We start from the raw sequence: 21920 nt of genomic DNA, 5'->3' as shown, positions 1-21920 counted from the left end.
GCCACCTCTTATACTCTACCTACAGAATCCAACACAATGAAGGACAATAGTCTCTCATCCTGGTTGTGACAGGCTTGGAAGTGTCTGGCCACTGGGAACTGTTTATCTCCTTTGCGTATTTCCCTTAGATGTTCGAGCACTCTTTTCTTCGCTTTGTGTAAAGTGCTCCCTATGTAGGTTTTCTTGCAGGGGCATTGGAGTGCGTACACACATGGTCTGAGTTGCAGGAAAAGTGTTTCTGTATGACAAAAGATTTGCACGAGGTTGATAATATGCATTCTTTACAATTCTTACTGAATTTGCATGCCTTACAGTTGCGGCATGGGAAAAAACCTTTATGGGCCGATTCCGATTCGGGAAAAACCGATCCGAATAGCCGTTTGGAGCATTTTTCCCGTGCGAATCGTACCCTGCAACGTATCCTGTACGTACGACGAAGTACGATTCGTACCAGGAGCCGTACTCCGTACGAGTCGTACAGAGACCGTTCAACTCTATTCTCCATACGATTCTCCCTTGGAACCCGCTGTACGCGACATCTGTACGGTTCGCGGCTGGTTTTTACGACCCAGCAAGTACGATACGTGTCGGGTATGCACCGTAAGACCCTTTTTCTACGGGAGCTGAAAACAGCCGTAAAAGCAGAGTTTGCGCCGAAACAGGTACGGAACGACCCCCCCCCCGGGTACGGTGCGTACCCCCCATGATCGCAGGGGTACGCACCGTACCCCTGCGATCATGGGGTGTATGAGCCGTACCCGATGTACGATGGATGTACGAGCCGTACCCCATGTACAATGGGTGTACGAGCCGTACCCCATGTACGATGGGGTACAGCTCGTACACCCATCGTACATGGGGTGCTCGTACACCCATCGTACATGGGGTACGGCTCGTACACCCAACGTACATGGGGTACGACTCGTACACCCATCGTACATGGGGTATGGCTCGTACACCCATCGTACATGGGGTATGGCTCGTACACCCATCGTACATGGGGTACGGCTCGTACACCCATCGTACATGGGGTACGGCTCATACACCCCATGATCGCAGGGTTACGTTGCGTACCCCTGCGATCATGGGGTGTACGGACCGTACGATGTGTATGTGTTTGTGTGCTTTTCCGTACGACTCGCCCTTACCTGACGTGGACCATACAAATCGCGTCCTCATACCCCGGTCCGGATCGTACTCGTCGGGTCGTACGGCATGTATACGAGTCGTACGGCATGTGTACGAGTCGTACGGTTCACGGTTTCAGCCTTGCAATACGTACGAATTGGCCCGACTTGGATGGATTCACGGAATACGGATCGTACTACGCGACTCGGATAGACGGGTACGATTCGTACGGAGAGGGCTCCGGATACAAATCGTACGGACGTTTTTTCCCCGAATCGGAATCTACCCTGTATGTCTGATTTCTTGGTATCTGATGTTTCTAATGTTCTGCAAAGTATGTCCTTTAGTGATCTCGCTTTCCTATAGGTTATCTGAGGAAATGGTTCTATTTCTTATGCTGAATCTTTATCAGTTGAAAGGACCTGCCAGAACTTTCCCAAACCGTGTCTTACTTGTTTGGATTCTTGGCAATAGGTAGTTATAAACCTGATTTTCTGACTGTTTTGGTCAGGCACTATTGTGTCAGTGGTGCTTAGGAGGTCTGATATGTCTCTCTTCTCTGCCTCACTACTGGCCTTCTTGATGGCATTTTTGGTTTAACCTCTTTCATGGAATCTTTTAGTCATAGTGACTCGTTCTCTTATGTAACTATCTGCAGTGCTGCAGTTACGTTTAGCACGAAGGAACTCACCTAGGGGGATACTATACATGAGGCTCTTGGAGTGGCAGCTGTGTGAGTGTAACAGTGAGTTACCTGCTGTTTCTTTACGAAATAAAGAACTCTCTAATTTGTTGGTTTCTTATGGTGAGTTTGAGATCAAGGAATTCAATCTCATTCTTCGAAAAATGACTTGTGAATTTCAAGTTAAAGTCATTTCTATTGACGTTGTTCACAAAACTAATTGCCTCTTCTTCATTGCCATTCCAGACAATAAAGATGTTGTCATGTATCACGCCCATCTCACCACATGTTTCTTATATAACTCCATCTTAGTGACAATGGTTTCCTCCCAAAATCCTAGATAGAGACCTGCAAAGCAAGGAGCAAAGCAGGTCCCCATCGAGGTCCCAAGGGTTTGTTTGTAAATATTGCCATCAAATGTAAAGAAGTTTTGTGTGAGGCAACTCAGCATCATGGAGGTCAGCATGTCTGTATGTGATGTGTATGAGACTGATCCCTCTTTAAGGAAGTGTTTGCATGCCGTCAGTCCTGACTCATGGGGAATGCAAGTGTACAAACTTGTGACATCTAAACTGAGTAGAGTAAAGTCGGTGTTCCAGTCAATTTTTTCAAGTAATCTGAGAAAATCGCTTGTGTCCTTTATATACGATGGTAACTTCTGGACAAAAAGCTGTAGAAATAAATCTACATACTTTGACGAATTCTCTAAAAAACTGCCCCTTGACGACACGATGGGTCTGCCTGGGGGTCTGTCTCTGTCCTTGTGGACCTTAGGTAGTAAGTAAAGAGCAGAGAGTTTGGGATATTTACATGCTAGGAACTTGTGTTCTTCCTTTTCTAGAATACCCTCTTCTTTCCATCCTACTAGCTGTCTTTGATAGTTCTCAATGGATTTATTGTATACTAGCTTGCTACTGATCTCATATTTGCATGGGTCAGAGAGCTGGCATAGACCTTTTTTGATATATATATCATGTGACAGTACCACCACATTCTCCCCCTTATCCGCTTTCTTAATTACAATTGTTCGATCCTTTTTCAAATCATCAATGGCTTTTAACTGTTCATTAGATACATTTTTGTTGAAATGCCACTTCTTTCTGGATAAGTTGAGAAATTACTGCATGATTCCACGTTCAAAGACATCAATGGAGTTGTTCTTGATCTGAGGCAAAAAGATGGATTTCGGTCTAAAACCGCTTTTGTACTTAAATCTGTCCTCACATTTTCATCAGTATCAAAAAATGTTGTTGTAGATGTACCATCACTCTCCAATTCCCTGCAAGTTTCCCATAGTTCCCACGTCTCCTATGCTAGTGAGACTTGGTTCATCAGCGGCACTTAAACTGGGGTCCTTAACTTTTGTGGCGTACCATTTCTTTATCCTCAATTTTCTAGTAAAATAAAATAAATCAATGCGACTTTGAGCAAAGTTAAAGTTATAAGAAGGACAAAATGATAACCCCAAAGAAAGAGTTTGTACCTCAGTGTCAGTGAGTTCTCGCTTGGACAGGTTGATAACCGTGTTTTGCTCCATTACTTCTTTTGTTTGTATGTATATATATGTATATCAAAGAAAGCTGCTTTCCACCGCCACTCCAGTCTTCTAAACAGCAAGCAGACACGGACCCAAAATAGGTGCTTAAGATAATCGGTTATTCTCCGCCATTACCCGTTTCAATCCTCCAGGGACCACACAGCTTCTGTCTCTCCGGTGTAGTACCACAGAATCACGGACCACCAAGGAACTTGTACGTATTCAAAGAAGGTTTATTATCTCTTCTAGATCACTTCTAGCATGACGCGTTTCGGGTAATGAATACCCTTGTTCACATATATATATATATATAACATTAACCACACTTATATATATAATATACATACATATATATATATATATATATACACACATATATATATATATATGTAAATTATATATATGTGTATATTATATATATATAAGTGTGGTTAATGTTATATATGTGTGTGTGTGTGTGTGTGTGTGTGTGTGTGTGTGTGTGTATGTGTGTGTGTGTGTGTGCAAAAAAGAAGCAGAGAACTCTGGGTAGTTCCCAAGTTTAGGTTGAGGGAAGGCAGCCCCTGTATAGAGCACCCTCAACACTAGCGACACTCTAAATTTGCCGCCTCAGTTGTCTGCTTTTCTATCAAAGTTTTTATGCATTGAATTAGCACAGTGCCATTCACACCGAGATAGAAAGGGACAGAGTATTTTGTCATTTCTACAGCAAAGTCTTTAAGCATAAGATTAGCACAGCACCATCCATGCCGAGCTGTAACATGACGAACGCCATTTACCACTCCAGGCACAGTATTTATATAAATATATTTTGACCCTGTTAATTTTATTGCAAATGTATTGAAGTACAGTATGCTTGTGTGTTGTCCTCTTTATTATGGTGTTTTCTGTTTATATTTCTCTTTTCAAGATTAATCCTCAATGACTTATATGAATCCTTGGGCAAATGCGAGCAGCAGAATTTTGGTACATGACGCTGCTCACACTGAATTTTAGCACTGGGAGCGAAATAGCACCGCACGGTGAACCAGAGGGTGCAGCTTCTTCCTGACGATTTTCTACTTGAGCAGCAGCTTTCTCAATGCAAGCAATTAAGACACACGTGGTCCCTGTAGGGGAATATGTAGCCCTTGACTTCCACGGCAATAGTTAGACAAAACCTCCACCAGAAAGGCTTATATTGCGACTAATTAATTTTTTTAGCAATTCAGTATTCAGATACACGTTGCCGTTCATGTTGGGGGAATGGAATCCTGCTATTCTAAAAGTCCTCTGAAATGCTCCCACTTTTTAAAAAAAAACGTACAAGGTTTGTGAGGCTTGCGAAGAAAAGAAAGAAAGTTAAGGGCAAATAAAGACAGAAGTAGAGACAAGCAAGGAGCGGAGGGTACATTTAACTCTGAGAGACATATTAGTTCAGCTTGAACAATTAAGAAACAAACCCCAGCTATCACATTGAAGTGACTCACTCATTTAAAAAGCGGTGCTATAGTCTGGCACATTGTGGAGAAGTAAAATATGAGGAATAGAAGACTATGAACTTCATACATTGGGACACAAATTCATGCATGAGGCATGACTCTACTGAACTCCTTTATTCAGGTCCATGTTAAATTATACTACAGGGAGTGCTTTGAAACATCCTCAGTTCAGCACACGGTCATGCCTTTTCTGCCTTTGTTGCATGTCCTCTTGCTGCTCTCAACTTTGAGGACTGTATCTTTATCCCTTTCACACATCAAGATCACTGGCTCAAAACTATCTTCTAACTTCAAATAAAATCAATCAACATGTCTACAGCCTCAGTCCCTTGTTTGGATTTCAAGCCATCCACTTAAATATAATTCTCCCAAACATTCATCATAATTTTTTTTCACTAAAACTGTATCCTGCAACATTCCGAAAATCTATTACTGATGAATGTGGACACACCTTCCCACCCACTCCTTGGTTAACTCACCATGGCCTATTCCACAGAGGGAAACACTGAAACAACAACTGGTGGTACCTATATACTCTGAGCAAACACTAACCAACGTGCTATCCAAGAAAAATGGTAACAATCATCCACCCTTCAAACATTGCCATCCCTCAAACTTGAACGGACTGAATGCCACATATGAATCCAACATTAAAAACAACGCTTACTGGAAAAGATCCTGGAGCCACATAGATAATCTTTCTGCACTTCTTTAAGTAGTCCAAAGACTTGCCAGCCCGAACAGACTTCAGCAGCCATCGAATTCCTCTTTATAGATCAAAATCCAACCAGATAGAGTAGCTGGTAGGCAGACAAAATATCGATATTTTAATATCGACCTACAATAATATCGATGTTTTAATATCGAAGGTACAAAATATAGAAGGTAAGTAATATTGATTTTTTTAATATCGATGTAAGTCCCATCAGGTGCTATACGGACTGAGGGTACGCGACATCTGGGCTTTGAACGTCAGGGATAACTTTTCTTGCGAAATTCGGTGGAGAAGTAAGGAGACACCTTGAGATACATTCTTATTTGCTATTTGAAGGTTTCATTGGATAAATCCAGATTAAGGTGCACAACCTATGAATGGTGCACCTCGATAATACTTACCTGTATCCAGAACAAAATTGATTTTGTCTCATTTCTGACAACCAAATTTAGTCTAATTCCTAGCCCAGCTGTATATTCATCCCTGGAGGATAGAAATAAGATAAAGACCTCCAGTTGCTGTTGCATTTAAACTTTTCACTTGAGACTGCGAAACAGACCCCTACTATCTGGCCTTGACTACACGACCACACACACCGCCAAGGATTTGTCACTCTATTCTTGCCCTGAAGAAGTCCCACCCGGGACGAAACGCGTCGGTTGTTCGTTTTCTTCTGTTGACAAATAAATGAATCAAACAAACAAGACCTCTGGACATCACTATTTGTGCCTTTACAATAAGCTTGTTGTTCTTTCACATTTGTAATTTATGGTGCACCTGTGCTTTTCTCATTACATGTTAAAGTTCTGTTTAGGACTGTCATTGTGATGGCGGGTGTCTTATCGGTGTGCACATAATCCCCGGTTAACTATCTAAAAAAAGGGGGACTAATTATAACAGAGGTAATTTTGGATCAGGTGCATTTCTATGAAGGTTCCGCCATCTGCCATATTTTAGTATCGATGTAAGTATTATCGATGTTACTAATATCGATGTTAGTAATATCAATGTTACTAATATCGATTTTTATATTATTTTTATGTATATTATTATGTATTTAATATGTTTTTTTTAATGTAATTTAAGTAAATTTTGTATTTTAGTACCGTAGCGGGTTGTGGGTTTATAGGGGAATAGGGTGGGAAGTAATTTAATTATACTACATTAATTATACATTTTTAGGAATTATACCTTAATTTTAATTAATTGGTAATTAATTTTTATTAATTGGTAATTCATTTTAAATAATTGATTAATTGATAATTATGTTCTGTAGCAGGTTATGGGTTTATAGGGTGGGAAGTAATTGAAATGTAATTAAGTAATAATTTATTTTCATTAATTGTTTCTGCTAATTATATTATTGTTTTAATTAATTGATTATTTGATAATTATGTTCTGTCACGGGTTATGGGTTTATAGGGGAATAGAGTGGGAAGTAATTTAAATGTAATTAAGTAATAATTTATTTTCATAATTGTTTTGCTAATTGTGTTCATTATTAATTGGTAATTAATTATTATTAAATGGTATTTATTAATTTATTGTTACTTAATTACTCATTGGTAATTATGTTTTTAATAATTATGTATTGGTATTTGTAATTAGTTTAGATTTATTTAATAATTAATTTCTTTATATTTTTTTAATATTAATTTATAAGTATGTTATTTTTAACTTCTACGCTATTCAACACTTTCCCTACTGTTGCACTCTCTGGAGTGGGAATAGTAATTTTTACCCCTATGCTATCCAAAACTTTCCCTACTGTTGCACTCTTTGAAGTTGGAATAGTAATTTTTACCCCTACGCTATCCAACCCTTTCCCTACTGTTGCACTCTCTGGAGTTGGAATAGTAATTTTTACCCCTAGGCTATCCAACACTTTCCCTACTGTTGCACTCTCTGGAGTGGGAATAGTAATTTTGACCCCTACGCTATCCAACACTTTCCGTACTGTTGCAGTCTCTGGAGTGGGAATAGTAATTTTTACCCCTACGCTATCCAACACTTTCCCTACTGTTGCACTCTTTGAAGTGGGAATAGTAATTGTTACCCCTACGCTATCCAACATTCTCCTTACTTTTTACAATTTGTTTTACATTTTTATTTAATTGTTATTTATATTATTTTTTATGTACATAACTGGCAAACACATAGACATCCTAGCAGGGCAGCAGGGCCAGTACCCCTATCCCACCAAACAGGCGTTGTTGTCCAAGCAAACTTAAAACACCCCCTTATCACTCTCCATCGAAAAAAGTAACCTTTGACACCGTACACTCCAACAAATACTGCTCTGGCACATGACTCCCTGGATCTCCAAAGTCCTAGCGAAAGTGGTCACAGGTGAACTCCAAAGGAGCTTGGAAAGCAACAAAATATTTACGAAATATCAATCCTGTTTCTAACAAAAGCTACGGAAAATCTACCAAAAATATCAGAGCAAAGATTACTTAGCATGCTGATCCCCTTTGAGCTATTGACTGCCTTCATACAGCAAACCACAATATCCTTATAAACTAACTCCACTTTGTATTGCACATATCTGCCTAAGCAGTTGTATCCTTTGAATCCTTCCTGGAAGAATGCAAATAAAAAGTCAGACTGTGTAGCCTACTCTACCCCAACAACCCAGTCACACGCAGAGTCCCCCTAGAAGTCTTTGTGCCCCAAATTGTCAACAACATTCATAGGAACCCTCCAATCAACTGCCTCACAGTTCTCTCCCTATTTTTTCACACATATGTAGATGATACTCAAATATGCTTTCGGGCTACAAAAGCATGACAATATCCCTGAAGGCCTTAAAGTAGGGGTCTCCAAACTGGTCCTGGAGGGCCAGATCCATGCCAGATTTTTTGGATATCCCCATTGAGATACATGTAGTTATTTTAAAAATCTGGCATGGATCCGGCCCTCCAGGACCGGTTTGGAGACCCCTGCCTTAAAGTAACAAAACCAGATTGGGCCAAATTAAAGTTAAAAATGTGTCCTAGTTTCACCCATCTCCTGAAATCTAGGAGTTACATGGCATGCCGGCACACAAATAGAAATTAACACACACATAGAGATAGTAATCAAATCCACCTCAAACCTCTAGAAAATGTGCCAAGGTTTGCCTTATGCACACCCTACATGACTGGAGAGCATTGCAGGATCCCCTTATACCAGCTACTATAAAGAGAGTTTTATGTACTACCTTGTAGGTTCCTATAAGACGTTTCTGGAATCTGCTGATCTGCATACTCAGGGATGAGACAACTGTGTACTTGAGCCTACTGGCTTCTACTCCAAAGAGAAGGAAACATCACAGAATAGGGGAGAGGATGTGGTCTTACGGCTAGACTGCCGACTTTGGAGCTGGGAAACCAAGGTTCGAGCTTTGGGGTCGACTCCACATCCTATGATTCTGGGCAAATCACTTAATCTCCCAGTGCCTACTAAAAAAAAAAGAATGAATGTGTCCTTGTGTAACTTAATTGGTGCTCATGAAAATCGCTCCAATAACTGGTGCACGTGTAAAGCGCTCCAATACCTTTGGGATGAGTTTGTGCTATACAAATCTGCAAAAATAAAAATAAAATGATAAGTCAGCATTGACAGCTCCAGTTTCCTTATCACTATTGAAGAAGATGGCAATCTTTGCAAGAGGAGACCATCTTTAAAGTAGACGATTCTTCTACTGTCTGCAGTAAAGTTGTTAAAGTGACATGCTGTTTTTTTCAGGTCGCAGCATCAGGTAACAGCACTTCATATTTTACTGAAGACTGACCTGGAGACCATTGTGGAGGCTGCATCCAGCGGAGCCTCCATGACTTCCTGAATAAATATTTCTTTTGGTAAGTCATTTTCCTGAGCCCTTAAAAGGGCATTGTGATTGTAGATTGCAGATACTGTTATATCCTTCTTCAGGGCAGTTGAGAGTGGTAAAGGCTCAACGTAAACTGGTTGATGAGTGCCGTAACTCAAGCAGCAGACATTTGCGCTAAATCAGGACTTGCCACTGCAATGCTGTTCTGTGAAGCTATCAGTAAGGAACAGATGAGACTTATTCAGTGACCTACTGAGAACTTGCAAACAATGAACGCAAGTAAAGTTTGTCAAAATTATCAGGAAAGACGCGAGGAAGCAGCATCCTAAAGTACGTTTTCGAAATGTGTAAGGTAAATTCAAAAACATGGCATAAGAAATGTAAGTGTAATTATTAATTATCTAGTACAGTGGTTCCTAACCTTTTGACTTTGGGGATATTTTTGATTTCTCTTCCGACTGACAGCTTTTACGGGCAATTGTCGCTTGGGCTATCACACCGGTGGCATTATCATGTGGCCACTTGCCCAGACTTATTAGAAACGTTCTATTGACCTCTGCAATATTTGAGTTCATTCCTCTGGTGTATGGCTTCTTGGTGTAAGAGGCCTATGACGTCTCTGGAATACATATATATAGATTACTGCAAATTAGCCCTGATGAAGTTCAATCAACCGATCTGAACGAAATGCGTTGGCTGGATGATGCTATTTTGTACCAACTAAATAAAACTGCTTCATACCCTGAGAACATTACTTAGGGGCCTATTCTGATGTCGGACGGACCTGAGTCCGTCTGACATCGGGCAGGAGCTGTTACCGACCGACCTGCTGTTGTCGGTTACAGCCCTGCTAGTACGATGCGACCGAACAGGGTTCGGTCGCATTCGTATACCTTACAATGCAAGCATGCTTTCCAACCAGAAAGCATGCTTGCAATGTAGAAAGCAGGGGTGCAGTTCATCCCTGCACACTGTGGCCGGCACCCCAAGGTGACTGCCACCGGGTGCAGGGATCAACGGAGGGGCACCATAGGTGCCCCCAGGCGGATGGGTGTGAGGCCATCCGGCGGCCTCACACCAATGGGGGCCCTGCTGGGGGCCTCCAGAGACAGCTTCCGACTGCCGGTCTGTCCGGCACTAAAAGGCTGTGAAAAGCTGCCAGAGGCGACCGGGGGAGTACTGGAGATTTTCCGGAGTCGGATTCCTTTCCGACCGAGCCCATCGGAATGATTTGGTGGGAAAGGAATCCGGCCGGCAGTGACCTATTACGTCGGAAGGCCTCCGAACATGGTTCGGAATCGGCCCCTTTGTTGTAATAAGCACCACAAGCAACATCCTTTATGTTGGCTTACACTTATAAAAATAACAAAAATTTAAAAACACAAAATGCAGCCATATGCATTAAAAACCTGCTCCACAACCTTGATCTGTCACACCCCACCTCAAGAAACCTACACTGCCTGCCTGTTCAGGCCAGAATCAACTTCAACATACTAAGCCACACACAAAAATGCACCTACCTACAGTAAAAACCTCACACTCAACATGGACTCCCTCACCACATTTGACACACCAATGCAAACCATTCCCAGAACTGACTGCAAACCGAGTGAAGACAGATATTTTCATTCATGGTCCCTTGACTACCACTGAACTTAGGTGCCCATCACCACTCACTGACCAAGTAAATCATCATGAATCCCCCCATAATGACCCCCAATGAATATGTTATCTGTTACATTTAAAAAACTATAACATAACATACCATAACATTACAAAACATAGCATACCATGTGAACTACTCACTTGTCTATATTGTTTCTCTGAAGCCGCATAGAAGCAATTAAGTTGTGAAGTGCTCACCTTTTGCACACAATAAAAACAAAGCATAAACAGATCAACTGAAACCACTAAATTATTACACAATTCACTCAACTACCTTAAGCAGTTTTGCCCTGTGCAAATTACTCCTTTCAACAAGACAGTTAACACATAATGAACATGGCTATTTCATTAAGTGCCATATGTTGACAGGAGTCATAAACTAAGAATGATCCATTCACCTGGTTAGCGCTTATATATTATCACAAAGATAGTATTAAGTTTTTTATAAAATGAGTGGGTACATTCCTATTAAAAAAGTTTGTAAAATTAAAAAAAAAACTCCACCATGGTTACTACAATATACTTTCAGCACAGAAGCTGAAAGTATATTTAGACACAAAAGCACAGAAATAATAAAAAATAAAAGGGAGGTAACAAAGAATGTAAAAGGCAAGCCTGTTCTTGTTGCTAAGCTCCCAAGCAACATTCTTTACCACTGAGTAGAATAATATCACCAACCTCATCTCTTCCTGTAGATCCTCCTCATCCTCAGAGCTTTGAGGCACATATGTGATCTGTGTCGGAGGCCTTTTCCATCAGCACCGGTGAGTGAGAGAGAAATCAGATGTCAAGAGGAACATGTTATTTGCTGGTTTTCTTACAGAATGAGACGTCACAATTTTAATAAATCTATTTGAGTGTATTCTAGACTTTTAATTCAAAGCTAGTCTCCACAGGACTTGCTTCACTTCATGTTCTTTTGTAAATACTATGAATTCCCCAGGGCTTTTTATCTTAAACCTATTTTAAAAAGGATGAATTTTGTACAAGCTCGTCATGCATTATTTTATTTACAAATGTTGAACCCAGAAAGCATACCTCATGTGGCTGGTTTTTTAAAATGTAGTATGAAGTATAGGAAATGTTTGGATATGTACGACTGTTAAGAGTAGAACCCTGTGTCTTCTGCCCCCTCTGATCGTGTAATAGTCAAATATTTAACGTTACGAATAGCTGGATTTTATAAATTGTAACTTGTCTTGTGTATTTTTATTTGCAAGCTTGGATTGCTACTTTCAATGTCATGTGAACTTTTATGGTTTTGTACAAAAAAAAACGAATAAAGTACTTTTTAAATTTGAATTTAGTCTACTAAAGGCATGGCTTGGGATGGTTATCCCACTAAACAGTAACATCAGGTTCGATTTCCAGAAGAATGATTAAACACACAATCATTTCCAATGAGATTTACAATGATGATTTTTCCTGCCAACTCATTAGTTGTGGATATCCAGAAAGCCTTCCTGAATGGTATTATTTGGTAGCTCGATAAGACCACCACTAATTTAAATAAAGTTTTATCAAAAGTTTGTGACCATGATAACACCAGTGGTATTTCAGTGACACAATCATTATTTTTCATGCTACATAAACTGTATTGTGTATTTTCTCAGAGTGGAGCTTCTGGGGGGACATGACCATTTGGATTTTTTTTCAAAACATAAATATTTTACAATATAAACTGGAGACATATACTGCTGCAATCACTTGCATATGTAGTACCTAAACACTTTAGTTCTTTTGTGTTTGAAAGGCAATTTCCTTCCTTGCAAAATTGCTGTTTTAAACGTTCACAGTTCTCATAAAAACTCTGTTTGGATTGTAAGGATGAACCATTTTAAGGCTTTTAAACAAATGGCCAAACAAAAAGAGCAACCAATGAGGGAGAGATTAGCTATTGACATTGACACTAAGTAGCAGAAATACAACAAACAATTTAAAACATTCCTATTGGGGGATGACCAAACACACTACTTATCATTGGATCATTTGATAAAGTAAAAGGAGGAAACCCAGGAGCCCCACAGTGGGAAGCTGTAATAGTAAGAGAAAAGGTGCATGTCTCTTTAATTGACACTTTTTAATGCCCTGCCTTACATCATCAGTGTATTTCTAATTCACATTCATAAACATCTGTTGGTCTCAATGGCTCATGCTCAGTATAGGCTCCTCCACCTTACTTCCTTCCTCCAAGCATGTGACTGTTGTCGCTAGGAAGGTTTGCCACCTGAATCCTGGCTTCCTTTTTCTGGATACTTCAGCAAACAATGCTTAGCTATAAAAAGCAGTACTTAAACAATGGTTATTTATGACCTGCGCAGCTTTCCGGAACGAATGTCATATGCTGACTTTTAATGACTTAAAAGAAAATCAACTTGTCTTCCATTTGCCAAGCCTGTGTTTAATTTGTGAACGGTGTTTGTGGCCTACTATGCAAAGTGCTCAGACCTAGATTCTTGCACATGCAATATGCTCCAGATAGCATATTAGGGAAATTGTGCAGGCAAAACATGGCAGTGAGAAGGTTTATGTTCACAATCAATGGTGCAAAACACTGTCTTTGCTATTTATTCACAAATGCACAACTACAAATGTGGAATCCTGTGTAAAAAACAACCTGATAACGGACACAAACGCATTTGCTCAAGCATTTTTGGCACCCGACCCCTGTGACATTCAGAAATTGAGAGAAACCAGAAAAAAACTGTATTTAGGTGCCCACCATTGTGCACATGTATCGATATCGTTTTCAGGGAAAAAAATCCTATTTTGTTTGTTCTCTACAGGGAAATATTTTTTTCTAGGAGGAGCCACTTTCTCTCTATGTAATCTGGAGGCATACCATATTTACAAAAGCCTTAGCAGACGCTGATTTTATTTCTTTTTTTAGGAATGATTTTTATTAAGTTTTCAATATCAAAAGAGCAACAGGTGCCAACCACAGGGGGAGATATACAAAACTTATCAGGCAAATAAAGAGAGATGGACCAAAATAGAAAAAAAGGAACCAACAGTCCATTAAAAATATTGTTGGTTTGAAAATCAAATTAGAAAGCAAGAGCGGAGATAAAATTATCTCCCTATTACCTAGCTGTCGCTAACACCAGTTGGCGACAGCTAGTAGGAGATAGCGACCATCTTGGGCTCCACTTTGCATGTCAGTGATATTTATCACTAATGACATGCAAAGTGGGCGTGCCAAGATGTTAGCGACAGTCGCTAACATCGCTATCTCCTATTACCAACTTTTGGAGATATTCGCGCTAAGCACGAATATCTCCAAAAGCTAACACCTGCCCTGAGCAGTTCTTAGCCATGTTATCCAAAGGGAGGTGGATAACATGGATAAGAGCATTAGCTCGGTAATGCATGAATATCGCGGACTTTTCAGCGATATTCATGTATTGCGGCCGATTTTTATCGCATTCGCGATAAACCTTGGTAATACCAAGGTTTATCTGCGATAAAAATCGCCGCAGCTCAGCGGTAAATTTTTGTCTCTAACCAAGCAATAGCGATAATTATCGCTATTGCTTGGTAATATACCCCAAGATCTTGAAATACTTAGCAGAAAATAGGTGGGGAAAAGCATTGTGTTAAACAAATGGGCCTACAAACCTGCAAGGTTAAGCGGACCAGTCCTGAGGAGCAGTCACCTCCACCCGCCAGCCCTGCACAGGATCCCAGACCCGACTTAACCATTTCCTCCGAGGACCTTCCTCAGTTAACACCATCTCCAACCAACGTAAATTAAAAAAATCACGCCACCAGATCCATGGCTCAGTAGCCTCACTAGAAAGCCAGAATCTTTCCAGATCCAGTTTAGCTAACGCTATAGAAACAAAGTATAGCCCAGATAAGTTAGAAAGAATAGCTGGTGAATGAGCCAACATAATCTGCTTCGGTTCCGCCACAACCGCCATTTTAGAGATGCACTGTAATTTGCTGAACATAAATTCCCAAAATAAGCTTAATGCTGAGCAAGATGCAAAGACAAGAACAGTGACAGCTCCTGCAAGTCCACAACGAAAACAATGATCATTCGGCCGTAGCTTCATGATGAAGAGATGATGATACCAGTCGTTAATACATTTGAGATGATGCACCCTAATACGGGATGCATTAAAATCGGAATGAAACAACAGATTGTTAAAGCGAACGTCTGCACATGTTACTTCCATGTTAAGCTGAATACTCCACTTATTAGCCCTTACCTGAAACAGTAGTAGTAGTAATTTATTATGCATGATTAATTAAAACCGTTGCATTCAGAACATTACAGGCTAATATCAAAAAGAGTTACATTGAATAAAACAATTAAAAATAAGTAAAAGATTGAAAGAACCTTTGTTTTGGAATTAAAAGACATAACATTTCTCCGATTATGGTAGCACTGCTGACACAGGATTGCAGGCCTATTTGAAGTCATTGTCTGAACTGCGTAATTTTGAAACCAGTGGAGTGGTTCAGTTCAGTGCCTACTGTGGTCATTAGTAGGTCTCTACTGTTGGCAGCAAGAGTTTTTCAGTCTCAGTGCTATCAGATCAAAGAATTTTGTAAGGTGACAGTTTAGCTGCACTAAGGAGGGATTAAAACACATCATCACTGCCTGTCTGCAGCACCTTACTCCATGCTGATTAAATAGTGGTTTTACCAGACATTTCCATATGTAATCTAGCTGCTTGCTTGTGCATATAATATGAATCAAAGTCTCAGTGCCATTTGCACACAGACAGCAATAATGATTGGCCCCTCTTCTTTCCCATGGTGGCATGAACGGGTTGATCGGGCCAACTCCCAGCCGTAGCCCTAGAAATTGTTCTTTGGTGTCAAGCTTGGTTCCGACCTTGAGGTAGGGCTGAGGTTTTAGAACTTCGTAGTTGTTAAGCACGACCCAGTCATGAGCTCTCTTGGATACCGATTTCTTGTCCTCTATAGCCGATATGAGCCTAGTTGATTTTGTTACAATTTTAAAAAAAAACAAATGGCGCATTGGAGTGTTCCATGCATCTGCCAGACCGAGGGCCTGCAGGGAGTTCTGTAGGTAGATGTTGGCTGACAATTTTCCAGTGTGGGACAGCCCTAGCCAGAGTTGGTTGTTCAAGGTCCCTCTCTCACCAGCTCTGATTTTGTGCCAACTCTCTAAGAAGGTTTCCTGCCTTTCTATTTCCTGTTTCTGGATTCCAAATTCCAGCCTTATTTGAGCTGGTGAAACATATTTGGGGAGCTGGAATATCCGGTAGGAGGTTGCGATTATACAGTCGAGGGTAGCAGCATCTCTTCCTGACATGGATTTGCTCCCATAGGTGATTACTGGCTGTAGTCTTGCTCGTAGGACCTTTAAAAGGGGGTCAAGTGTTAAGTCTGGAAGCAGTTTCTTAAGGGGTTTTAATGCCAAGCAGGTCATTACTCCCTTTCTTCGTAAAGATTCAAGCTGTGGTTTGAAAGAATAGTTTTTATCTAGGAGTATGCTGATGTAACCAAAAAGAGGCTGGATCTTCCTAGTTGATTGATATGTTACTTTATTGAATTAAGATGTGAAGTTATAAGATATGATGACAACCCCATCAGGAGCAGCTGTCCTGCTGCTCAGCCCTCACCAACTGACATTCAAAACATACTAGCATTCCACTCATCCAACATTCTACAACACATGCATTCTAGCTGAGCAGCAGGGAGACTCAAGATACAACATATCTCCCTTCGTTATAGGGACAATCACAATGTGAAATATAACAGGTGAAATAATTAAGAAAATGAAATACAACATATCTCCCATCGTTAAGGGAACAATTGTATAGTGAATATAACAGGAAAAATAATTAAGATAATGACCACATGTACAGTACACATAGTCACAAACTTAAAACAATGCAAATATAATGAATATGCAATATATGCAAAACCGTTCTACCAACGAACTTACAAAGAAGATACATCCTGAATCGCTATACCACGATTCACCAAACAACAAAAGAATACAACCTGAAGTGCTATGTTACGCCTCATCTCACACACCACAGTCTGAGGAGAACGTCACAAAAGGTCCCTGAAATAAAGCACTATCCATCATCATACACCCTCAAACTGAAATGCCACAAATCATATCAGTTGGCCAGACCAGGACAACAAGCAGCACCCACAGGAACAAACCAAAACACCAAATATCAGGAACCAACATGTACACTACAGACAAATGAACAAGCCCTTACATAACTCATTCATACCCCAGATCGAGCACTTACATAACTCAATCATACACCAGAACAAGCACATACATAACTCATTCATACATCCGAACGAGCACTTACATAACTCATTCAAACACAAATGAACAAGCCCTTACATAACTCATTCATACACCAGAACGAGCACTTACATAACTCATTCACACACAAATGAACAAGCCCTTACATAACTCATTCATACCCCAGATCGAGCACTTCCATAACTCAATCATACACCAGAACGAGCACTTACATAACTCATCCATACACCACGAACACTTACCAAACTACACCAAAACTGAGAGACTAAACAGCAGTCAACTCATACACAACACAAACCAATGAGTGGCCTAACAACCCAACACCACTCACACACAACACCCCCATTGTGGTCGAATTCTAGGACCTGTGACCCCAACCTGAGCTCTTTGACCACCTTCTTTTGACTTTCCTTTGCATTACAGAACTGAGATATTGTCCACAACATGGTCTTTCAGACCCTAGTCCAACACTGGTACCTCTGACCTGTTACCACATCTATTGTGCTCTCAAACCAGCTAGACCATACCAGAATCATTGTCCACTTTAAACTTCCTCCGTGTACTTATCCATTTTTAAACCTTTTCCATGGAAACTGTTGCCAAACATATTACAGGGACTCTAAACCTACACCCGACAATCTTCGGGTAGAGTACCATGCATTTCAATGACTAGTGGTGAACAATCGTAGCAACAAAAAAAAAACGTCTCCAAAAAAACAGTTTCCATATTGCACTCGTTAGCAACATCTCATATCATGCCCTTGTCACATCACTGACTGTAGATTCAAGCAATGACAGTACATGGCAATATTGACTGCTTACGAACCATATACACATGTGATAGAGAGTCTCGCAAAACACAAGAGAAGTATCCATGGTGACGCTACTAAGCAAAGACAGCGCTGAAATGGAGGCACGCATATTGCGTAGGGCTGGGCGGCTCTCGGCACGTCACTGCTTTCAACGTGCAAGCGCAGAACAAAAAGGAATCACGTCACAAGGAGAGGTAGGTTGCACGCGTTCCTCGTGCCCTTCTCTTTTGAAAGTGACAGTTACGCATTGCGCAGTTCGCCTGTGGTGTTTAAAATGGCAATGAAAGTTAATGTATTTGTGGCGCATTTCCTGCAGCGCATTTCCCATAAGCGTGACCTCGCTCATCTTCTCACTGCAGCCATCTCCAGTCGCGCATTTCCCATCACGTGACATTTCAGCTGTAGCCAAACTCATGCACTGATGACACTTCATATTTCAATTCCTGGCTCGAACTTTGCTCCTAAACAGCAGCTGGCATTCATGTTCTTCCTACCCCGAGGCTCGATTTATTGCCTTCTGCCTCCGAACATAAACAAACCACGCAGCTGCTGGTTTTATTGCACTTCACTCTCCAAGTCTTGATCCTACATTGGCACCACACTGCGACTGACAATTATCCTCCATTCAACACCGTGGCTCGATTTCACAGGCCCACAGAGGCTCGATTTCCTGCCCCCGAACTCGATTTTTTTAATTATTTTTTTTAATCCTCAAATACATCAGCAGATAAACGCCCTTCACACTTCACCGAGGCTCGATTTTATGCCCCCGAACAAGCAACCAACTTCCAAACTGCTGAAGACCACAACTGATTTTATGCTCTTGAACTACACTTTTCTGGCACACCTGGGTATCAGGGCGACCGATGGCAAGGTCACTGATGGGGTTCTTCCTTTTTGTGCCAGATAACGTTCGATACATTCATACTTTGTTAATGTTAATGTTAATGTTAATGTTAGCCATACTTTTAGAGCGCACGGCTACCCCAAGGGGTGTCCCGGCGCTTTAGCAAAGAGGCCCCTAGAAACAGAAAAAACCAAAAGGTAAACAAACTGCAGAAACGCGGGTTACTAGGTGAAGAGCAGAGTCTTCAGCTCCTTCCTGAAGGCCAAGAGATTATTTACTTTCCGGAGGGAAAGAGGGAGTGCATTCCACAGGCAAGCTGTAACGTGTTGGAAGGAGCGACCTCCCATCCTCACACGTTTGGCCACAGGAACCTCCATTTTGGCCAGATCCGCAGACCGCAGAGACCTCCGTGGCACATAGAAGGCAGTACGCTTCCTCAGGTAGAAAGGGCCGGTTATCAGTTAAAAAGTGATTTACCTCGAAATTGATCTTAGACTCTTATAAGCTTTGACTTCATTTCTTTGTTCCAGTCCAGTACTCCTTTTTTTTATAGTTACTTTTTATTTGCACGCGTAGATTCTTCTTCACAGTGATCACCAAATGTCGCCAAATGATGTAACCAAAAAGAGGCTGGATCTTCCTAGTTGATTGATATGTTACTTTATTGAATTAAGATGTTAAGTTATAAGATATGATGACAACCCCATCAGGAGCAGCTGTCCTGCTGCTCAGCCCTCACCCAACTGACATTCAAAACATACTAGCATTCCACTCATCCAACATTCTACAACACATGCATTCTAGCTGAGCAGCAGGGAGACTCAAGATACAACATATGTCTAAATATTTATTGGTAGTTACTTGGTCCAGGCGTTTGTCTTCCATGTACCAGCTGGGATTTGACTTCTTGTGGTGGTTTACGCTCATAACTTTTGATTTTTTTAAATGTATTTTTAATGCGTTCCGATGTGAGAAATTGTGGGTGGCATCTAAAAGGTGTGGAAGTCCTATCGGAGTTCTGCTGATCAGCACTAGGTCGGCAGCGTAAAGTAAATTTGTCAGTACCATGGCACCTAGCTTCGGGGAATGTGAGGAGCAAGCATCCAGTTCTGCCGGCAGGTCCGCCAGGAAGAGGCTGAAGAGCAAAGGGTCCAAGGCGCATCCTTGCTTGACCAACTCACAAAGCTGCACACCGACACATGGGTCAGAATCCAATTAGGCGCTGGAAGGCATCTCTCAAGAAAAATCATTACAAGAAAGGACTTAAAGCAAGGATGCGTCTCGCCTGAAACAGGTTGTCCACCTGATTATCAAATGACGAATAAATTGACTTGTAGATCAGCCCAATATTTCTCTTAAATGGAGAATTCCTAATAAGGTCGAGGCAGTGCTTGTCCATTTGACTCAAGTCCTCTTCCTTGAGGCTAGCAAAAAAATGCAGCATCTGCAAATATCTAAAGAAGACTGTTGATGGAAGAGGAACCTATTGCTGTAGATTGCTGTGAGAAGTTGGCCTGGCACATGATATCCACTAATTAAAGGGGGCACCTTGCACAGTCCAAACAACCCTTATTGTGATTTAAGATGTCAAAGGTAACCTTAGAAAGCTATCCAGGTGGTAGCTGTGGAGAGCAGCCTTCAGGCTTAGGAGCCCATCACGATGGCGGGCGGCCGTATCTGGAAACAGGACCGCCCGCCATTGTCGAGGCGGTCCCGCAAATGGCATTAGGATGCGCCCCGCCAGACTGGCGGGCACATCCCGCATTTTAAACCCGCCACAATGTGTAAAATGCATGTTGTGTATTTGAATGCACAACATGACAGGCACCATGCGGTGCCTGCCACCTTGTGCATGCAAATTCAGGGGGATACCATAGGTACCCCCCATGTGCACCCCCCACCCCCACAAACACCCTGGGGGCCCGCAACGGGCCCCAAAGACAAAACTGCATGCCTTTCCATGGCGGAGTCTCTACCATGGAAAGGCAATTCACAGCCATGATGATAATACCGCCACCATATTCCTGGGCTTTTCCGCCCGGTAGACAATCGGTTGGATTGTCTACCGGCGGAAAACCGGCAGGCGGTCTTCCCATCTGCCGAGGTCCCCCCCGCCATCGTAATGCGGCGGGGGGAAGGCATGCGGGCGGTAGATTTTGGCGGGTGGATGGCGGTGACGATCCACCCGCTATCATAATGACCCCCTTAGTCTTGAAGGAATGTTAAGCAGCTTGTTTTACAAGAATGCAACCTTATTGTATTGGTTAAATGAAAGGAGAACCACACGGTAGTTATAAAAATATGTATTTATTATTATAACACACCCTAAATACCTCACAGTATCCGCTACCTGCAGATAAACACAAAGCACATAATACTGTAGCACAGAAACAATCATAAGCAGCATTAATACACAGTGTCCTACAGGGGGTGACCAAACCATATACTAAAGTAGTGGTATAAGAACCACGAATCGAGTCAAGATAGTGTCTAGAGCCTGTAGGATCGCTGGGACCTCAAGGAACTACCCAAGGTTACGGTTGCAGTTTTAAAGTTTAAGGACCATTCCCAGTGGATTGCGAAGAAACCCTTTAGAACATAGAAGGGTGGTAAGCCACCTTATCCGTGGATACAGCAGTACCAGAGTTACCTATCCCAGGGAAGCCGGGTGCATAGGGCTGAAGTGGCATCAGAAACCGTTGTCGTTCTCAATGGGAGCCCTCAAAGAAATGCCACTGCTGGAAAGAATAAAAAGTGTCTGGTGGAACCCACTGGTGGAATCTTGATGGAAGGAATCTGAAAGCAGAGAGGAAAGAGTTTGGGTCACTCAGGAGTGACCACGGGCTTGGTAGTGCTTCAGGTGTGATAATGGAGACCTTGACTCTGCAGCCACGGGGACCAGGAGATGTCGAGGATAACCAGGAGCCAGATAGGAGCTGTCCCACAAAGGATGTCGAGTGCTGAGGGGTCG

The sequence above is a fragment of the Lissotriton vulgaris genome, chromosome 9, assembly GCF_964263255.1.
Source record: "Lissotriton vulgaris chromosome 9, aLisVul1.2, whole genome shotgun sequence".
NCBI classification, from domain to species: Eukaryota; Metazoa; Chordata; class Amphibia; order Caudata; family Salamandridae; genus Lissotriton; species Lissotriton vulgaris.
This window is presented reverse-complemented; position numbering follows the sequence as displayed.